Source organism: Peromyscus californicus, unplaced genomic scaffold (assembly GCF_007827085.1).
Source record: "Peromyscus californicus insignis strain IS unplaced genomic scaffold, ASM782708v3 Scaffold_1__1_contigs__length_55948999, whole genome shotgun sequence".
NCBI classification, from domain to species: Eukaryota; Metazoa; Chordata; class Mammalia; order Rodentia; family Cricetidae; genus Peromyscus; species Peromyscus californicus.
In genome coordinates this window covers 23,150,449-23,170,846 of record NW_026294492.1, presented here as the reverse complement: position 1 = coordinate 23,170,846, position 20,398 = coordinate 23,150,449, and the positions used below count along the sequence as shown (strand labels likewise).

Below are 20,398 nucleotides of genomic sequence, written 5' to 3'. Positions count from 1 at the left end.
TTTCACTGAATGAGCCCAACACCGTTTGTGTATCCGTCTCCTTTGGGGGTGCTGCTGTTTCTAGGATTTGGCCACTGTGCATACAGCTGCTGCTGTTCTTAGCCCAGGCTTTCTGTGGTCCCTGCTTGTTCATTTTTACTTTGTTTTTATTCTGCGTCTATCGCTTTAGCATCTGCAGCATTTGGGATCCAGTCCCTGCTTCTTTGTCTGACTTCTCCTGGTGGTTTGTTTTCTTGTGTTTGGTCATTTTTGATTGGAGCAGGTTTTGCTCACTGTGGGGATCCTGAGGGGCCTGAGTGTTTTCCCATTTGTGTCTGCAGGGTGTCCAGTGTGATTCTCACTGAGAAGCACTTGAGGTTCGTTTTTCCCTGGGGATTCCCTGAATAGAGAGAGTAGTTTTTCAGACCCCTCCTGTGAGAGGAAAGGTTTGTGTTGATACATTTGCAGGAAACTTGGATTTGTAAAAAATTATTTTTAAGATTAGTTTATAATATATTAGATTATAGTGGCATTCTCAAACAAAGTATGCTTTATTCGATTCTCCCCACATATTTTCCATCCCCCTCCTCTCGGATCTTTCCCTCCACCCAGTTTTCTTTGTCCTTTATTGTCACATGTATCTTTTTGTGTACTTGCACACCCCCCCCCCCCACAACCACCCTCACCCCCAGCTTTCTCATTTTCTCCCCTCTCTTGGTTTCCTTTTAGGCATTACCCATGCAACCCACTTATATCCCCGCATATACAGATTGCAAACTAGGATCTGAATATGAGAGAAAAAATATGGAGTTCTTGTCTGTCTGGTTTGAGTCACCTCACTTAATGTAGTAGTTTCAAGCTCTACCCATTTCCCTACAAATAACATCATTTGATGGATTGTGAAAAATAATTAAAATGATTCCGAGTTAGGGCCCGAGGTAGGTAACTTTCCAGGTCAGCTCCTGCAGTAACCTTTGCCCTTAGGCATGGTTTGTCACAGATCTTGGACTTCCACCCTTCACTTAGCACCCTTCTAACTGGGGGCAGAAGCCCCCAGAGCAGCTCAAAGCCCTCTCATTTGTTCCTCTCAGTTCTCTTAGAGCTCATGGATTCTCTTGGCTTATTGAATTTAGGTATGCATTAAAGATTCAGAAAACTGAGAGTGAGGCATGCTGGTAATCCCAACACTTGAGAGGCTGAGGCAGGAGTTCAAGGCCAGCCTGGGCTACATGGGGGTGTGTGTCCTAAAACAAGGTTTCTTCTATCTTTTTAGTACTGGTATATAGACTGCACGGTTCTCCCTCACGGCCTGGCAGTATCTGACCAGGGGTGTAAATCTCTTACATACCTTGTCACAGACTCTCCTCTGCCTTCTGCATAGGACACATCTGTTTCATGCTTGCCTCCTCCTCTATCTGGGGAGTAAACAGCAAGCCTGCATACTCAGAATATCATCTGCAATGCATGTTAGCATTTGCTTCTTTTTGCCTATCTCTGTTTGTATGTGCTTTGCCAAGTTCTAGTTTTTGTGTCAAGATTTCTCTGGCATACTTCCCATTTCTCCTGCTTTTCAGTGGATGATCATGAGTTCTGGGTCCTTTTTCATTGCCGAGCTACCACGAGCTACCCAAGGGCTGGGCACGTGCTTGCCATGCCTGCCTCTTCCCCTGGATTGTCTCATCAGCCAGGTATTAGGATGTTGTCTATTTCCTAGTTTGACTGAAGGTGAATTCTCTTCCCCATTTTCCATCCTCTGGGAAGGGACAGGTGTGTGGAAATGTGTGTGTACTTCCCTCTCACTCCAGGTGGTCTGGTGACAGAGAGCACACTCTGAACTGCTCGCAGCTGAAGCCTTATGCAGGTGTGGGGAGATGTGTCCCTGTCCGTTTCCAATTCTTTTCTGCAGAGATGTGCTTGTGCTGCATGCTGACCTCCCCATTCCGGTCCTGCCCTGAACCATGCTCGTTTGCCATCGTGGATAGGTAAGTGCTTTTTCGGGCAGGGCTCTATTGTCTACACACATACTGTGCCCGGTGTGAAGTAAGGACTCAAGGCATGCCTGTTGACTGAATGGCTTTGGGATCTCTTAGAATCCAAGTCAGATTTCATGTCTAGGGCTCATGTGTGGACTCTGGGTGCCTAACTGCATCCCCAAGGCATGCCTTCGGTAAGGTCTCATGACATGCTATTACAGACTGAGCTCTTCACCTGTATCCACAAGATCTAGCTTTCTGGTTAATTCTTTCACCTCTCTGTATTTCTCCCCCCCCCCCCCCCCCCCCCCCCCCCCCCAGTCTTCTATTCATAAAATGGAGCTTTTCCTGCCTTGTACGTGTGTGACGTAATCCAGTGCTGCAGTACAGCCATGACCTCTTTTTACAGGTCCCATCATTTGAAAGGAAGGGTGGCTGGTAAAGGGGTTCACTCATGGTCTCCTAATCCTGCTTTTAGCCCGGCTTGCCCTCCAAGACTGGGAAGCTGGAGAGCAAGCCTGGCTGGCTGGTGTTGGGAACCTGCAGTGATATCTGTGGCCACCAGGTGTCACCCTCAGCCTTGTAATGTGGATTATAACCTCAGGGACAATTTCTACAATCGCCAGTCCTGGTTCCCAGCAGGGAGCCTGGTTTCTCTGGATTCCTAGTACCTGTTCAAACAGTTCCTGGCATCAATACTGGAGGCGATCACAACCATCCATCTTGGCCTTCGTTTCCAGGTACAAGGTGCTATGTAATTCTAATTTATTTTAAATTTTGCCCAACCCGTGCATGACCAGAAATGGCCAAAATGTTCATGCATTCAATTTCAGAACCCAAAGCCAGCAAATTTAGAATTGGTCATGGTAAGTCCTCTACCACTCACTCCCCACATTTTTTTTTTTTTTTTGCTACTAAAAAATGTGTTTTAAAACCACTGCCTCAGGGTAACCTAGTTATTGTAGTAGCAAGACTAAGGAGAAGAAATCTCAGACTTCACCAAAGTCCTCTAGATAGACCAAGGCACTGGGTGCTTAGGCTTAGTTCCATCTTTCTGGGCCTTTCTTGGGGGCATTTTCTCTGCTGATTACTCTCTTAAAATATTCTCCTCAGCTTTCATTCATTATTTTTTTTGTTTGTTTTGTTTTGTTTTTGTTTTTTGTTTTTCGAGACAGGGTCTCTCTGTGTAGCTTTGCGCCTTTCCTGGAACTCGCTTTGGAGACCAGGCTGGCCTCGAACTCACAGAGATCCGCCTGGCTCTGCCTCCCGAGTACTGGGATTAAAGGCGTGCACCACCACCGCCCAACTTGTTCATTATTATTTTTTCCCTTTTATTGATGCTGTGATACTTTGGTCCTTCACGGTCTTTCTTCACATCATTTCATCGTGTCTTACGGCACTTGCCATGGCTTCTCTTCTTCTACCTTATACAGAATACTCACCTAGTTAGCAAGTAGTTGAGAAATCTCTATCTCAGTCCGACGTCTGCATATTGTCCTCTCTACTGGAGGAATTTGCTTTAAACGCAGCTCGGGTATTTACTCGTAAACACATTAAAGTGTATTCACTTTAGGTACATAGCTCCATCACTTTTGCTCATTGTGTATTGTTTTATAACTACCGTCTTAATTGAGATATTTGTTGCCTGTAATGGTTAATCTTGGTTGTCGTTTTGACTGGGATAAGGTATACTTTGAACATGGGTGGAGCAAACTTGGTGTCTGTGAGGGTTTTCCAGAGAAGACTGGCCTGTGGTATCAGCAAAGGGAGTCGGGAGGCCCTGCCCATGGGGAGGACAGCTGGGCAGGACCCAGTGGCAGCCCAGATGGGATGAAAACAATGAATGGGAAAGCTTGCCCAGACTTGGGTGCATACAGCTTCTGCTGCCATTTTTTTGTCAATGGATGTCACACTGCAGCTTTTTAGACATTTGAAACACAGAATTGCACAATGCCCCTCTACAGGGTGCTTCCAGGCCCCCAGCCTCAGACTGGTGCCGAATCATTGGTCCCTCTGTTTTTGGGGCTTCTAGGTTCCTGACCTGAGCAGCTGCTGCTGATGTCCTGGCTCTCCACCTTGCCGATGGCCACTGTGGCATTGTCCCGATTCAAGTCGTGGAAGTAAGTTTAACAAACCTACTCTAATAATTACTTATATTGGTCTGAAATAGGCAGCGGAGAATAGAATAGTCTGTTGGTTCTTTTCCTCTGGAGAACCCAGGCAAATACATCAGCCTTAGAACAATTCTTTCTGGCTGTGTTCTCTCATTTTAACATTTTCTCTTGCTCCTTTGCCTGGCCCTCAGCCTCATGGATCTGATTCCTGACACTATGTTGTTTTGCCTTTTCTGTAATCTACTGAAAATGGAACCCCCTTATCATCTTATAATCTCTTGATCTCCTTCCCTTGGCCCAATTAGCACCTTCAACACCTTCCCAAAACCCTATTTTTAGTTCCAGGCTGCTCAAAGGCTAGTGATGCTGTCTCCATTTATTCTGACATCCCAGCTAGCAAGCTGGTGCTGTCCTGTTGAGGGCCCCCTCCTTTTCTCTCTGCCCCACCCCCACCCCAGCCCCCAGGAGTGGTAGCCAGAAGCTCCTCCAGTTTCCTTGTCTTCCATGTCTGCCCTCCTCCCCTCAGTCTCCAGGTCACGTTGTAGAGACTCTCTTTACTTCTTCCAATCCTAGCTGGTGTCCAGGCAGAAGTCTTCAGCCTTCCTCTCATAGCTACCAGTGTGTCCTAAACTGCAAATCTGATCCTTTTATTATTATTATTATTAATTTTTTTATTTATTTTACATACCAACCACAGTTTCCCCTCCCTCCACTCCTCCCATTCCCTCCCTTCCCCTCCTTTCTGCCCCCCACCCCTATCTACTCCCCAGAAAATGTAAGGCCTCCTATGGGAGTCAACAAAGCATGGCACATCAAGTTGAGGCAGGACCAAACTCCTCCCCTGCATCAAGGCTAAGTGAGGCATTCCACTATAGGGAATAGGTTCCAAAAAGCCAGCACCAGGGACAGATCCTGGCCCCGCTGCTAGGAGCCCCACAAATAGGCCAAGCTGCACAACTGTCACCCACATGCAGAGGGCCTAGTTTGGTTCCTTGCAGGTTCGCCAGCTGTCAGTCTAGAGTCTGTGAGCTCCCATGAGCTCAGGTCAGCTGTCTCTGTGGGTTTCTCTATCATGATCTTGACCCCCTTGCTCATATAATCCCTCCTCTCTCTCTTCAAGTGGACTCTCGGAGCTCAGCCCAGTGCTTGGTTGTGGGTCTCTGCGTCTGTCTCCATCAGTTACTGGATGAAGGTTCTATGATGACAGTTAGGGTAGTCACCAACCTCATTACAGGAGAAGGCCAACTCAGGTACCCTCTCCACTGTTGCTAGGAGTCTTAGCTGAGATCATCCTTGCGGGTTCCCGGGGGTTTCCCTGGCACCAGGTTTCTCCCTAACCCCATAATGGTTCCCTATACCAAGAGATCTATTTTATTGCTTTCCCTCTGTCCCTCCTCCAACTCAACCATCCCTGTCTCTCATGTTCCTATTCCCTCCTACCTTCTACCCCCGACCCCCAGTTTACCCAGGACATCTCATCTATTTCCCCTTCCCAGGGTGATCCTGGTGTCCCTCTTAGGGTCTTCCTTGTTATCTAGTTTCTCTAGGGCTGTGGATTATAGTCTGGTTATCCTTTGCTTTATACATCGAGTATCCGCTTATGAGTGAGTACATACCATGTTTGCCTTTCTGGGTTTGGGTTACCTCACTCAGGATGATTTTTTCTAATTCTATCCATTTGCCTGCAAATTTCATGATGTCATTGTTTTTTACCACTGAGTAGTACTCCATTGTGTATATGTACCACATTTTCTTTATCCATTCTTCGGTTGAGGGGTATCTAAGTTGTTTCCAGGTTCTGGCTACTATGAATAATGCTGCTGTGAACATAGTTGAGCAAGTGTCCTTGTGGTATGATTGAGCCACAACTCCAGGCTGGTTTAGGTGTTCTCTGGAAAATGTCATTCATCTCTTCCATTTCCAGTCATGTCAGTCCATTTTTAAGACACCCATCTGTCCTTTCTACTAGACTTTTAAATTCCTCGAGGAGTTCCCATTTTATTTGGATTTATCTTCTTGTCCCTGGTATAGGGCCAGGCACATAGGGAATTTGACATTGTTAATCTTGATTGTCAACTTGATTGGACTGAAACACCAAGGAGATTAGTAAAGATCATCTCTGGGTATTTTCAGATACAGTTAGATTATAAGGGCTCTGACCCAATAACTGGTTTAATCCATTGAGTAGTTCACAATGGGAGCGGACTCTTAGAGGGGATGGTAGAGCTATGGAATGTGGGGCCGGGTTGGAGGAAGTAGGTTCCCAGGGGCATTCTGTTTGGGGCTTTATCCTGCCCTGACTCCTTCCTATATGCTCTTTGTTCTCGTTTCCAGCCACTACAAGGTGAAGGACCTTCTTTGTCACGTGTCCCTGTTGCCATGATATTATGCCTTAGCACATGGAACCATGTGACAGGGGATGGAACCACCTGAAATCATGATCCAAACAAACCCTTCCTTCCTTGGTGCTTTGTCATGGGGACACAAAATCTAATACAAGCTGTCAGTGAATGCTCCAAGTTGAAGGAGGCTAGAGGAGGTCGAGATAAAGGTCAGGAAGACCTAATGCTCCATTTGACCTCGGTCGTAGTGAAAGGAGAGGAAGAATTAGGGTGGAAGCCATGGGAGAGCCTAGGAAGAGAACGTGTGCACGTGGGGAGGCAAGTACCAATGTCTACATTCAGCTTCCACTCCAACACCGACAGTATTTGGTTAATGTGGGTGGAGAGAGGCGGCTGTGTATGCATGTGTATGTGTAAAGTATGGAAGTGTGTGTGTGTGTGTGTGTGTGTGTGTGTATAGTATGGGAGTGTGTGCTCCTGTGTCTGTGGGGTGTGGACATGTGTGCTCCTGTTCCTGTGTCTGTGGAGTGTGGAAGTGTGTGTGTGTTCCTGTGTCTGTGGGGTGTGGAAGTGTGTGTGCTCCTGTGTCTGTGGGGTGTGTGTGTGTGTGTGTGTGTGTGTGTGTGTGCTCCTGTGTCTGTGGGGTGTGGAAGTGTGTGTGCTCCTGTGTCTGTGGGGTGTGTGTGTGTGTGTGTGTGTGTGTGTGTGCTCCTGTGTCTGTGGGGTGTGGAAGTGTGTGTGCTCCTGTGTCTGTGGTGTGTGTGTGTGTGTGTGTGTGTGTGTGTGTGTGTGTGCTCCTGTGTCTGTGGGGTGTGGAAGTGTGTGTGCTCCTGTGTCTGTGGTGTGTGTGTGTGTGTGTGTGTGTGTGTGTGTGTGTGCTCCTGTGTCTGTGGGGTGTGGAAGTATGTGTGCTCCTGTGTCTGTGGGATGTGGATGTGTGTGTACTCCTGTGTCTGTGGGGTGTGGATGTGTGTGTGTGTGTGTGCTCCTGTGTCTGTGGGGGGGTGGATGTGTGTACCGGCCAGAAAACATCCTTAGATGTCCTTCTTCTGGTATCATCACACATTTATTTACTTATTTATTTGTTTGTTTTTGAGACAGGATTGCTCAATGGACTGGGGCCCTTCTTGTAAGCTAGATTGGCTGGTCAGTAAGCCCTAGAGATCAGCCTGCATCCATCTCCCTTTTGCTGGGATTACAAACTCTTACCATCACGTCTAGCTTTAGCTCTTTTTGTTTTGTTTTGTTTTTTTTTAACCAAAAAACTTAGAAGGGATGTTGGCTGAGAGAAAGCCAAGAGAGAAAGAGATCCTAAACAGTGGAAACAATGGGAGACACACACCTTCTTGGATCTCTGGAGAGGACAGGGCTCAGGCTTCTGAGGCTCCGGCAGTGCTGTTTTCACACCGCACAGCTGGATGGACCACGACTGCCACTTCTGACTGTGAACAGAGCCACAGGAATTTCCCAGGGTCATCCTACCCTACCTGAGTCCCAACCGGAGAAGGAGGTAGATCTGATGAACTTCATTTAACCAGTGTGCCCGAGGCTCTCTCCCCCTAGGGCTGGAGTCTTCCCTACTTCAGTGTCTGTCTCTAAAGTGAGTTACCCACGTCAGGTGTGTGTAGAGATGACACGCGTGAGAAGGCCCGTGGCTATTTGCAGATTCTACAATGAGACAAGAGAGACCCAAGAAAGAACATCCAGAGGCGGAAGCTACTGTCGGATGGAGAGCAATCTCCGAGTCAATGAAATGTTAGAACAATTTAATATTACATTAACAGGAGAACTGTGAGTTCCCCAAAGTCTTAATGTCTTCCAGTTGCACAGCTGGGGCAGCTGGCCAAGGAAACTTTTGATTAGCCGGAGCTTTATGGGGGAAGGCATTTCCTGTAGCAGGCTTTTTGTTTATTTGTTTTGTTTTGTTTGTGTTTTTTTATGAATGAGAAAACAAAAGATTCTCAAAAGGGATAATCATGAAAGGAAAGTCTCTCCTGCCCCCCCCCCCCCGCTTCCCTTTAATAGATGTTCTTGTGTCAAATGATGCTGAGTCTTAATACCATACTGTCAATCTTTGCTTTGAGTGGGAGATCAGCATTTTCCTTTGTATGACTTAGAGGTTGAGGAACAGAGTGCCTGGCTTTAGATATTGATGCTCCATTTCCCGGCTGTAGGTCTCCAGCAATTTGCTTAACAGTCATGTGCCTTACAGATGCTCACGCCTCACAGGCTTACTTAGTATTTACTTATGTAACCAATAGGAAGCACTTGGCATATTGTTGATAATAATAATAATAATAATAATAATAATAATAATGTAATCATGCTTTATATTTGCAGGTAGCTGGATTCATTTTTTTAACTTTTATTTTTCATTCTCATAACAATATGATGACATAACTGCTGTCATTGTTTTCAAGGCTCGCTTATTTTTATTTTGTATGTACGAGTGTTTGGCCTGCATGTTAAGTCCATGTACCACATGATGGCAGTGCCCTTGGAGGCCAGAAGAGGGTGTTGGGTTCTCTGGAACTGGAGTTACAGACCGCCAGGTGGGGTGCTGGGAACGGAACCCAGGTCCTTTGGAAGAGTAGCCATGGCTCTTAGCCTCTGAGCCATCCCTCTAGGTTCACTTTTGCTTTTTTGATAAATGAGGAAAATGCAACCCTGAAAGGTCAGAACGCTTAAGCCAGGTCACAAACTGTTGAACTACATCTCCCAGCTCCCTGTTCAGGCTGATTTTCACCAGTCATTTACACCGGTAGTAGAATTAGAAGTCACTGTTAGGGACTGAATGGGCAGGTGTCTTGGGAGATGGCTCTTAGCCATCTCCGTCTGGACTTCCTGCTCTCAAGATGGCAATCACTGGGTTCTCAGCATTAAGGGAGGCCTGAGCAGAGCTGGGCTCTATGAATTAGTGTTACGTGACAAGTATTACTTGTGGATTTTGGAAATGAAGCCTTTCTTCTATTAATTTTTCTTGAGAATGTTTTGTATAGGCTTTATTTTAAAGTTCTAGCTGATTAGAAAGGGAGTCAATTTTCATGTTCCAATGAATGTTTGTTGGGTACTCATTGTGTGCCAGGAAATGTGCAAAGGGGTTTTTCCATACTCTTTATTTTTTAATCCTTATTGCAATCCAAAGCTTTGTGGGACATGGTTTTCATTTTACCAAAATGAAAATGGAAGGTCAGAAATTTTGAGTAATACACTCAAATCTCTCAAGGTCTATTCAAGGAAGTTTAGCCACTATCTCTTGTGGTTAATAATATATGGTTTAAATCACAATTTAGTAAACTGATCTAATAATACAAAGAAAAGATATCAGGAACAAGGTGGATTTATGTAGGGAATCAAGGAGCATTTACCATTAAAAACTAGGCCAATGGCAATTTACCAAATTCATAATGGAGAATAATCACAATCTATTTGGTAGATGATATAAAACATTTGATAAAACTCACCTTTCATTAGTCATTTCAAAACTTTCTTGGCTAAACAGCAATAAAAGGAAATTTCCTTGTTCTGATGATAGGAATTTATTAAAAGAATGATAACAGTGGTGGAATTTTGTATGTTTTCTTGATAAGATCAGAAAGGAAATAATGATGTTCTTCCATTGCCATTTATTTTGACAATGTATCTGAAGTTCTAGCCAGGGAATTAGCTCAAGAAGAAATGAAGGTAAAATGAGTCAAAAGGAAGAAATAACACTCACTCTTGGCGGGCAGTATGTCTATGTATCTAGGAAGTTCAGGGGTCGCACAGCTGTGGGATCATAATGATCAGATTAACATGGCCAGTCAATTGGGTCCATGGTCAATTGTCAAAATCCACAAACAATCAGAAGGTGGAATTTTAAAACCATACCATTTATAATAATGGCTCTAATCATTAGCTATCAATTATATGTTTAGGCAGGTTAACTTATTTCGGCCCTCCCAGTTTTCAGCTCAATGTCCTCATGTCAGCCACTAGAGTAATCTCATTCCTCTATATGCAGAGCTCTTCTGTGATTTAGGGTGCGATTTAGTTTGCTTCTTGATGGCAACCTTTTTTTTTTTGCCTGCTTAGTTTTCATCTTTCTCCCCATTACTGTCAAGTCGTCACTTCCATCTTCCAAGGTTTCACTGATGGATGTCCTCTGTCTGCTGTCGTCTCCTCTTTATCCGTAAGCATCCATAGTTTGAAAAAAAAAAAATGTCTTACTCTCATTTTACTATGGTTGCAGAAAGAAGGGGGAAAAAAAAGTATGAGTTTAATCTACCACGCCTAACCAGAAGTTCTACACAGAATTATGAAGAGCAAAGCAACAAGGCAGTGCTTATTCTGAGAGAGTTCCCTTCAAGCTGCCTAAATAACCCTGCTCTACAGCCTACCTACTTCCAAGAGTTCTGTTAAGAGATTCTGTTTATAGGCATTTGCGTTTGCTGCTGCTGGACCAGCGATCCCTGGGGCTCAACCCAGCCATGAAAGCCTATCTTCACACTGTTTCCTCAAAGCGTCCATGCCTGAAAGATTTGGGTTTGACTGACAAGAAGACTGCAATCCTAAACCTCCAGCCTGCATTTCATTCATGCGATCGCCTTTGGGGGCTTGAATGAGGATAGACCAGTTTGAACAATGCCATTAATTAAAGCATGTTCTAATTGATTGGCTAATCCCTAGGTAGCTTAAGTTTAAGGGGAGAGAAATGAGAGAAACAAAAATAGATGCAGAAGTGTTGCTAGGAAATGCTTCTTTCTACTCAGGTGCGTCCAGACTCTTAGGCACCTAACAGAAAAAGTTGTCCTAAGTTGTTGATAAATGAACAATTCTCCTCATCCCTTCTATCCTTGTCTTTAAACTCCCAGGGCCCCCAGCTGTGAGACTGTGGAGTAAAAACAATGACCAGCAGTGGGAAGCCTGCACTCACATTATGTGCCCACTCCTTGTGGGATCTGAGTGGTATGAAAATGTGCACCTACGTAATGGTCATGATGAAGCAGTAGGAAAATGCCCTTGATCCTAGAAATTGCCCATGTCCCCTGCTTTGCTCTCAACGCCTCCCTCTGCCAGAAGGCATCAGTCTCTTGACTTTATGGTAATCTGCTTCTTTTCTTTCTAGTTTTCCCTTCTATGAAGGCATAGACTTGCTTTGTGATCAAATACTCACCTTTAATCTGAGTCTTTCCCCACCTGCCGCTAAACTCTTTGAAGGACCACCTCTGTAGCATGATCCCTAGTTATTCTGTTGTTGAATGTTTATTAAGTATCTCCCGGGGACCCTACCAGAAATATAAAACATATAAATATATATCTGTTTTCAAGTTGAAATAGTCTCATGGCCAATGTCAGGTGTATTCATTGATTTATTTCCTCTATTATAAAAATAAATTTTACACTTTTTATATTTTTGCTTTTTTGTATGCTGTTTGTGGTGTGTGTGTGTGTGTGTGTGTGTGTGTGTGTGTGTGTCTGTGTGTTTGTTTGTGTGTGTGTGTAGTTGTTATATGTGTGTGATAAATGTATTGAGTGTGAAGGTACTTACTCCTGGGGAGGCCAGAGCACAATGCTAAGTGCCTTTTCCTTCCCTTGTTGCTCAACTCTTTATTGTCCTAAGACAGAGTCTCTCACTTGTAGGAGACCAACTCCGACCTGTTGAAGGGTTCTTGAGGGGAGGAGAGAGGAATAAGGAAGTATTAAAAATATAGATGGAGTTGGAGAGAAAGACAGAGACACACGACAGCTTTGGGAGGGCCTTGGGTCAATACCCAGTCCCCTCTAGTTTTATTCTAATGGGCTTTTTATACACTACCAAGGGGGAGGCAAAAAACCTCCCCGCTTCAAGATCCAAGCACAATATACAGCCAAGTATAGACCCTTCAAAACACCTGGTCACCACACCCTTGGCCAAAATCATCACATTATGCAGCCCTGCTGGGCAAAGCAAGCTCAGACTTTCTGACCTTGAGTAAGGCCTTACTAGGGAGCCTCTGTGTGCCCCCACACTCACTGGACTGGGAACTTGCTATTTTAACTAGTCTGGATGGCCAGCAAGTTCTCAGGATCTTCCTCCTGAGCCCCCCACCCCCACCCCCCCAGTGTTGGGATTACAGGCACATGCATCCATGCCTGGCTTTTTACATGGGTGCTGGCAACTTGAGCTCAGGCCCTCATGCTTGTATAGCAAGGAAATTAGTGGGATTCTTAAGCAAGGTAGAGTGACACATATCTGTAATCCCAGTCCTGGGGAGGGAAAGGTAGGAAGATCACGAATTTAAAGCTATTCTTAGCTGCATCGTGAGTTTGAGGTTAGCCTTGGCTCAATGAGGGCCTGTCTCAAAAATACTCTGTAGGATTTTTAATTAAAAGCCTACAAAGGGATGTCTTTCGCATTTTCACAGCTGTGCCTTCATCTTTCATGCCCAGGGTAACCATTCTATGTCAGATCATGGGTGGCAGGCAGCTAGAACACCTCCTTCCATGCTGTCTTGTTGGCAGTTAGAATTTGTAGGTATTGCTCATATTCGTGATAGCAACTGGAATTTGTGTTGACTGTCTTCAGGAATAAATTGCTGTTGAATAGTTCTCAAATTTGAAAGTTCCTAGACTCATGAGAACACACCTGTAGTTTTCCAGCTTGAGAGACCACTGAGGTTAGCATTTGTAGTTCTGGGCAACCTCTGGGTCCCTGTATAGTCAACACTCAATCATAGCACAAATATTGAACTCTCTTGGCAGTGTTTATTTACCAGTGGCCATCTATCAGATGCAGAACCCACTCACACCAGTCTTTAAAGACTATCATAGAAATTAAAATAGAAAATCTTACAAAAACTTCAAATTCCTAAGGGTATATTTATAGACCTACTTGGGAAACATTGAAATATTTATGTTGGTTAAAGGAAAGGCATGAACTCCCCATGTTGAGTAAATTACAAGCTCAGCACTCGTCTGGTTTTGGATACATGGTTAATCTCTGAAGTAGCTCAGCCTCAGGTCATGTCCTTGTTCCACCTGCTGATCCCACAGGAAACTGCTTGGAGGACTGAGGCGAAGTCTCAGGGTTGCAGATTGTTCCTGGATAATCTGTGTGCAGTGAGCAGCAAAGTAAACGAGAAGACTTTCATTTGAGTCTAGAGAAAATTCACAGTAAGTTTTGTCAGCAAACTGGAAGGTGATCTGTTTTTCCGGTGTGGTTTCCTGGTAGATAGTTTGTTTCCATCTTGTTCTGTTATTCCTTTAGCTACCAGGCTCAACGGTATAGACAGCTCACTGTGACGCTTTGAACCATGTCTGTTTCAATGTAATGGAGCTGAGTTCATGAGCTTGTGACTTCTAATCGCACCCAACTCAGAGAGCCATAGAATTCCAGGAGAATAGGAAAGAACCCATGTTTCTCAACAGGATGGTTTCAAGAGCCTGTCTTCACCCTTCACCTTCTCCAATCCTTTCCCACACAACATTCTAGTTGCCTCATGTGAGCAGAATCTGAAAAAGGGCTTGGGGGTGCTTACATGGGGATTTATTAAACAAATACCCTTCTGAGAAATGGAATGAGAAACATATATGGTGGTTAGATGTAATATGCATCTTAGAAGGTCTTATTAATAAAAACAAACCCAGGGCCAGGTATTGGGGTGAATGCTGAAAGATCAGAGAAACAGAACAAGCCACAGCTAACCTCACCTCGACAATTCCTCAGCGGATCCTGTTTCCTCAGACTGGAAGCCTCTGTGTCCTCATCCGAATGGATCTCAGCTGAACTGTTGCTCAAAAGCCTAAAAGCTTAACTGACCCTAGTTCCTGGTCCTGATGCCTTATATACCTTTCTGCTTCCTGCCATCACTTCCTGGGATTAAAGGCATGTGTCCCCATGCCTGGCTGTTTCCGGTGTGGCTTTGAACTCACAGAGATCCAGATGGATCTCTGCCTCTGGAATGCCAAGATTAAACGTGTGTGCGCCACCATTTTCTGGCCTCTATGTCTATCTAGTGGCTGTTCTGTCCTCTGACCCCAGATGAGTTTATTATGGTGCACGACATATTGGGGAACACAATATCACCACAGGTAGAGTGGGGTGGAAGTGGCAGGAAAGAAAACACAAGTGTCATCTCATCTGCTGTTCAGCCTCAGCTGGGTCCCACGGGATGCCCTGGGGAAGAAATAGTGTCTCCCAGATAGCCCCACCTTGAAGCAAGGGGCCTAGTACTTTGCTCTTTATATCGCCCAGTCAGTGGCTACAGGCTACCCAGGGTAATGGAGCACGGGCAAAAGCAATTCTTCAAGGGAGGGATGACTGTTTTAGTAGCCCATACTCTCCCCACTGGGAGATGGATACCCACTCTAGAAATGAGCGTGTTGGCTGGACACCGGATGTGCATATTACACCAGGCAACCCTGAAGTGCAGGCTTGACAGTGGCAGCTGGTAAATGACTTGCCTAGCAGCACATGGCGAGGGCATTGGGATGTAGCCTGCATCCCTTCAAGTTTAGCCCAGCTTGGGTGGTGGTTGGTGATTTTCCCAAGGTTGAGAATATGTAGCTTATAGTTTCAATGCTTTATGTAAGACTAGCTTCCCTTCCTTCCTTCCTTCCTTCCTTCCTTCCTTCCTTCCTTCCTTCCTTCCTTCCTCCTTCTTGCTGTAGACTAAACCAAACAATAAAACCAGCCAACCAAAACCAAAACAAAACAAAAAAAGAGGCACAAACCCCAAATGTTTGTCATGATTCAGGAAGCCATGATTGGGGTGATGCTTTCAAGCCCAGAGAAGGACAAATGCAACATGAATCTTAAAAGGTCTTATTAATAAAAACAAACCCGGGACAGGTATTGGGGTGAATGCTGAAAGATCAGAGAAGCAGAACAAGCCACAGCTAACCTCATCTTGTCAACTTCTCAGCCAATCCTGTTTCCTCAAACTGGAAGCCTCTGAGTCCTCATCTGGAATAAATCTCAGCTGAACTGCTGCTAAAAGCCTGAAAGCTTAACCAGGCTCTAGTTCCTGGTCCTCAAGCCTTATATAACTTTCTGCTTCTTGCCGTCACTTCCTGGGATTAAAGGCGTGTGTCACCATGCCTGGCTGTTTCCAGTGTGGCTTTGAACTCACAGAGATCCAGATGGATCTCTGCCTCCTGAATGCTAGGATTAAAGGTGTGTGTGTCACCATTTTCTGGCCTCTATGTCTATCTAGTGGCTGTTCTGTCCTCTGGCCCCAGATAAGTTTATTAGAATGCACTATATATTGGGGGACACAATATATCACCACAGACAAATGTAAAGAGGGGCTCAGAGACTCAACACAGCATAGACTCTTAAGAACAGTAGACTATCAATATCAAAAACCTTCTCTACTTTGTGATTAGGATGGCCATGGGGTCTCTAGAACATGACACCCTTAGAGTTAAGTAGGAAGTAGATAGTTCTAGAATAGAATAGCAAGGACCCATACATTATCCTGTACTGGGGACCAACATCACTGATTTGGTGTCCTGTACTGTGGACCACCATCACTGATGCCTAGTGTCCACTAACAGCCATAGTTACGTCTGATACGTCTTATCTTGCTCAGAGTAGGCTCAGGATTTGGGGAGGGGTCAGGGTCCTCATTGGAACAGGACTGGGTGAAGAAAGGCTTATAGGAACGATGCTTAGATTTAAGTCCTAGGAACAGGTAGCACTTCCAATTTAAAGGAGTTAGAATGAGTTGCTGGTCCCGAGGGAACTCTCTTATTTTGTTACAAACCCGTTGTTGCTTTGTTTTGGCCGAATCAAGCATGTGCCCGAAGCTGCTGGTTGGCTTGATGATCTTGACAGTAATTGCAGATGTGGTCTGGAGGCTGATGTCAAGGAGAGGCGCCATCGCGGCAGTCTGCATCCCCGTGTGTTCTATTGACTAGTAAATATGGCACGGAAAATTTCAGGCATAATGATTACTCAGCCAACTAGATCAAATCCTATTTCCAAAAGCTGTTTTCTCGCAGAGTTAATGCGTTGGTTCCTGACTTCCTCTGATCAGTGGGGCATCTAGCTGTAAGGAACAGATTGGAAATTATTTTATTGATTTTTTTTCTTTTTATTTACTAGAGGTGAGAGAAAATTTCTCTTTCCTGAGTGTTGTTTAGCCCTGAGTCAAGGTAAGGACACTGGGAGGTGCTGGGAGAGTGGCTCATAGCCCGATGTCACTGCGTTGTCACCCCCCAACCTCACCCCCCCATGTGGAGCCAGGAAGTGACTTTCTCTGTTGCCTTGGGAAAGTCAACTTTCCTTTTTGGTCCCAGCTACAGTGGTCATTGGGAGGTTGATGGCTACAATGTACAGGGTCTCAAGTAGCTCAATTCATGGGTGTCAGACGTTCTTAAGTCTCACCAGCACCCTGGAGATCATAATGCTGGGCTGCAAAGCCTCTTCTGGTTCAAGTCCTTGGGGAAATATAGGTTGGAAAATTTCCTTTCTTCCCTGGCTGCGCATCTGTCATCAGCCAGGAGACTGAACACATCTGACTTGGGCTGTGCTCACTAGAAAGCTTTCCTGCCTACACAAAACAGAGGGTGGGATGTGCAATGGAAATCATGTCTCCACCCCAGGTTATTTCTTCTTCACAGACTCTCTCTAGTCTACCCTCAAACTAAGAGTGAATATCATGATTAGGATGTCTTCCCATGGTCCTCTCTGTTTTTAATCCCCTAAATGATTTCTAAGGTTATGCAAAGTGAGGACTTTTATGCACGTTATTAGAAAACATTAATTACGTACCGTGACAGGCTACTAAGAAGCTTTACCTGCATTGCTTCATTTAATCCTCAAAAGAACTCTATGAATTAGCTAATCATGACTAATTCTAATTTATACACCCTAGAGATGTTGGACTTGGAATTCAAAGAGAGACATGTAACCTAGTCCATGCCCTTCACCATGAAGTTGGGCCATCTTCCAGCTCATCAAGGGTGAAGCCATAACTCACTGGTAAGTTTGTTGTGTGTGGGTGGGGGGGTGATTCATGGTCCATTGAACCTTTGCCCCCAGTCTAAGCATAAGACTTTCCCCAAAACAGTCTTTTTATGGAGTCACCATGGTGATCAGAATAGCCTCTCAGAGCCAGGCAGCTGCTCAAAGATACAAGTTCACTCTCAACTGTTTATCCCATCCCAGATGACACTCCCCATTTACTGAGAACAGGGGAAGAAGATGATCCTTAAGCGCAAGAGAGAGATACATATCTGCCAATTCATCATTATCACAGAAGGGAGACAGTTTCTCTCCTGATTGGACATATGACTCCCTCCCTACCTCATATTGATCGAAGTATAGGAATAGATATTTAGTTGTAATGATTAGTCTTCAGAATTCTAGCAATAACAGGGAACCCAGAACGAGCGCTGAAGGAAGCACATCCCTGCCAGTCCCCTGAGCATCGAGACCAGGACCACCACAAGGACAGTTTTTAGAGATATACAAATGCTAAGGAGTTCCATATGTACTCAATTAAGTGGACTCAGTATCCCATTAAGTCCTGTGGGTATGATGCAGCCTGTTAAATTGGTAAGCATCATCCATGCTTCACATATAAATAGAAGTCTAGAGGTAATAGAACTGGTGTTCTCAACCCTGGGGGCAATTTAAATCACTTGGAAAGCACAGCAGTGCCGGGGCCCTACCCAGGCCAATTAAATCAGCATCTTTGGCACCAGGTCCAAACGTGAGTATGTTTTCACAGCTCTGCAGTCATCTAGTGCTGAGAATCACTGGATGAAAGGTCAATGTTCTATGAAAATGTTTTCTAGGGTAAACTATGACACCTAGGCAAGCCTGATCGTTAGTGCTCAGTGAAGTTGACTGGTCCAGAAGAGATGGAGATGCCTGCAATGGTCACGTGATGGAAGGAAGGCAGGGATATGTAGAGACTGAGGGGTGAAACTGGCATTGAGCAGATGGTACTGCAGCTGTTTCTCACTCTAGTGAAATGATGAGACAGTACAGGGATGGTGTCAGCTGGCGACAGTCCCAGTCCAGTGATGGCATTGGAGGGGTTATTGTTTGAGAGTTTGGGGGTATACAGGTGCAGACGTGTATGGATGTTGTAGTCGTTCACAGACCCATTGGACAAGTCTATGAGTCTTGGAGACAGCAAGGGCAGCAGTAGCAGCCTAAAGCCAAGAGCGAAGGCCATAAATTGAGGAGGGAGCAAGGCAAAAAAGCCTCATGGGTCTTCGAGGCAGATTAGACAGGTGTAGAGAATTCCAGCCTACTGGAATCCATATTGGATACTGATGTTTGTGAAATGAACCACTTTAGAAAGACATCTCACAGGAACATTTAAAATTGTATGTGTGTGTGCAGTTTATGATATAAATCAAGAGCATTGTAGAGGATGTGGGGGTTGAAATATTTGCATCCTCTTTATGATTTAGTTAGATGCAAATCCCTACTGGACTTTCTCATTCTCCTTTTGGAGTAGTAGTGCATAACAATGACCCTTGAATATAAGTGAGGAGGAGGAATTTTTAGAGAACCCCAGAGGGAATCCAGGAGGTTAAAAGAAAGAGAAAGATCCTAGATTTGTGTATTGTGGAACTTTGTCTCCTCTTGTAATTGTAAAGGGAGTCGAGCACATCAGCAGAATGGCTTGTTCTGTGTATGAAAGGACACTAGGTGTTCAAGCCCTCACTAAGCTTGGAGGCTTTTAGTCCTGAGAGGCCCAGAGAGAATAAGGCAAGTCTCACTGTCATTTCATGACATGATTCCACCTCCTGCCACCATAATTCAGTGAATATCTGTGAGTGACTTTGGTCCCTCACTTCCAGGAGCCAAATCACATGGGGTGGATGCACAGTGTAGGCAACCATCTACAGGACAGTGGAAGTTTATACAGGAAGGCACTGTTTCTTTCCATATCCAGTGTTGTTCGGAGAGTCAGCTCGCTCACAAAATATAGTCTACAGTAGTAGTTAAGATGTTAGTCTGATTAAAAAAAGTCTAGTACATTAGGCTATATTTCAGTTGCAATTGAGCTAGTTTTCACTTTAAACTTGATGCTTAAAGAAAATCATCTGTACGTTAATACAAGGTGAGGCTGTACTGTAGGTATAGGAAGCTCTTAAGCCCTGTGCGAAGACGATGCCGTTACAATATTTATGCGTGCTCCACTTTAAACGAGGGCTGTAGCTCTGCTCCTCTTCCCCGTCTCTCTCCTCCAAGAAAAGTGATGAGACCAACTCTGACACACAGGAGACTTTCTGAGATGCAAATTATAGAGGGAAAAACAAAACACGATTTGCAAACTCTGTCAAGAAGATGTCTCTTTCTGAGGGCTACAAGTGGAACGGAGCACAAATTGGCCTGTGAAGAGTGTCACGTGGCTGTGTGTGGCTCTGACTGAGAGGACAGAGGTAATGAGAGTGCCAGGCACACGGCCTACGATGGTTTGGATATGGGTTGTCATGGGGCCTCCTGCTTCCTGAATGGATAATGCTGTTTCTTGCCTAGTCCTGCCTTCTACCTTCAGGAGATGACAGCACCTTTAATTCCTGAGTGTTTGTTGTGAAGTAGTTTGCATCTTGCTGGCCCTCTCCTGCTACCCCAGCAAATGAAGCAGACAAATAAGAGATACAAGTCAGGTTTGAAAGGAGTTGTTAAACTCCTCTCCATCATTACAACTTTTTGTTGACACCATTCTCTTTGGCTTCCTGGCTTCTGGTCCCTTGTATTTCCTTATCACCATTTTTGTGTAATTTGAGATGGAGCAAGAAACAAATGATAGGATTCTGTCTACTAGGAAAATCTCATCCATGACTTGTCAAATGCCTTTGGGAAGCTACTAAATGACCATTTATAAAAATTGCCAACAGCAGTAGAACTTTCATCAGTGGTTTCTTCTGGGAAACAGGAATTTGGGGGTAAATGTACATATACAGTTAGGTCGAATTACTCATCATAAAAATGGGAACTCTAAGAAACAACCATTGCAGTAGTTGTGTGAAAAACCAACTCGTACCAGAGTGTAAAATT

At 44.7% G+C, this 20,398-nt stretch overlaps 1 long non-coding RNA gene across 4 annotated transcripts in view; it reads left to right on the top strand.

The window, feature by feature from the left end:
- The window catches only part of LOC128115493 (uncharacterized), a 74,550-nt gene extending 57,321 nt beyond the window's left edge, over window positions 1-17,229 (top strand). Inside the window, exons 3-5 of one of the 4 annotated variants that reach the window (XR_008220180.1) lie at window positions 1,785-1,961; window positions 3,985-4,072; window positions 13,423-17,229. This is a non-coding gene — a long non-coding RNA (uncharacterized LOC128115493). Of the gene's footprint in view, window positions 1-1,784; window positions 1,962-3,984; window positions 4,073-6,400; window positions 7,053-13,422 lie in introns of those variants that run through there. The other 3 variants (XR_008220181.1, XR_008220179.1, XR_008220182.1) reach the window with 3 other exon arrangements.
- The last annotated feature ends 3,169 nt before the right edge of the window (window positions 17,230-20,398 follow it).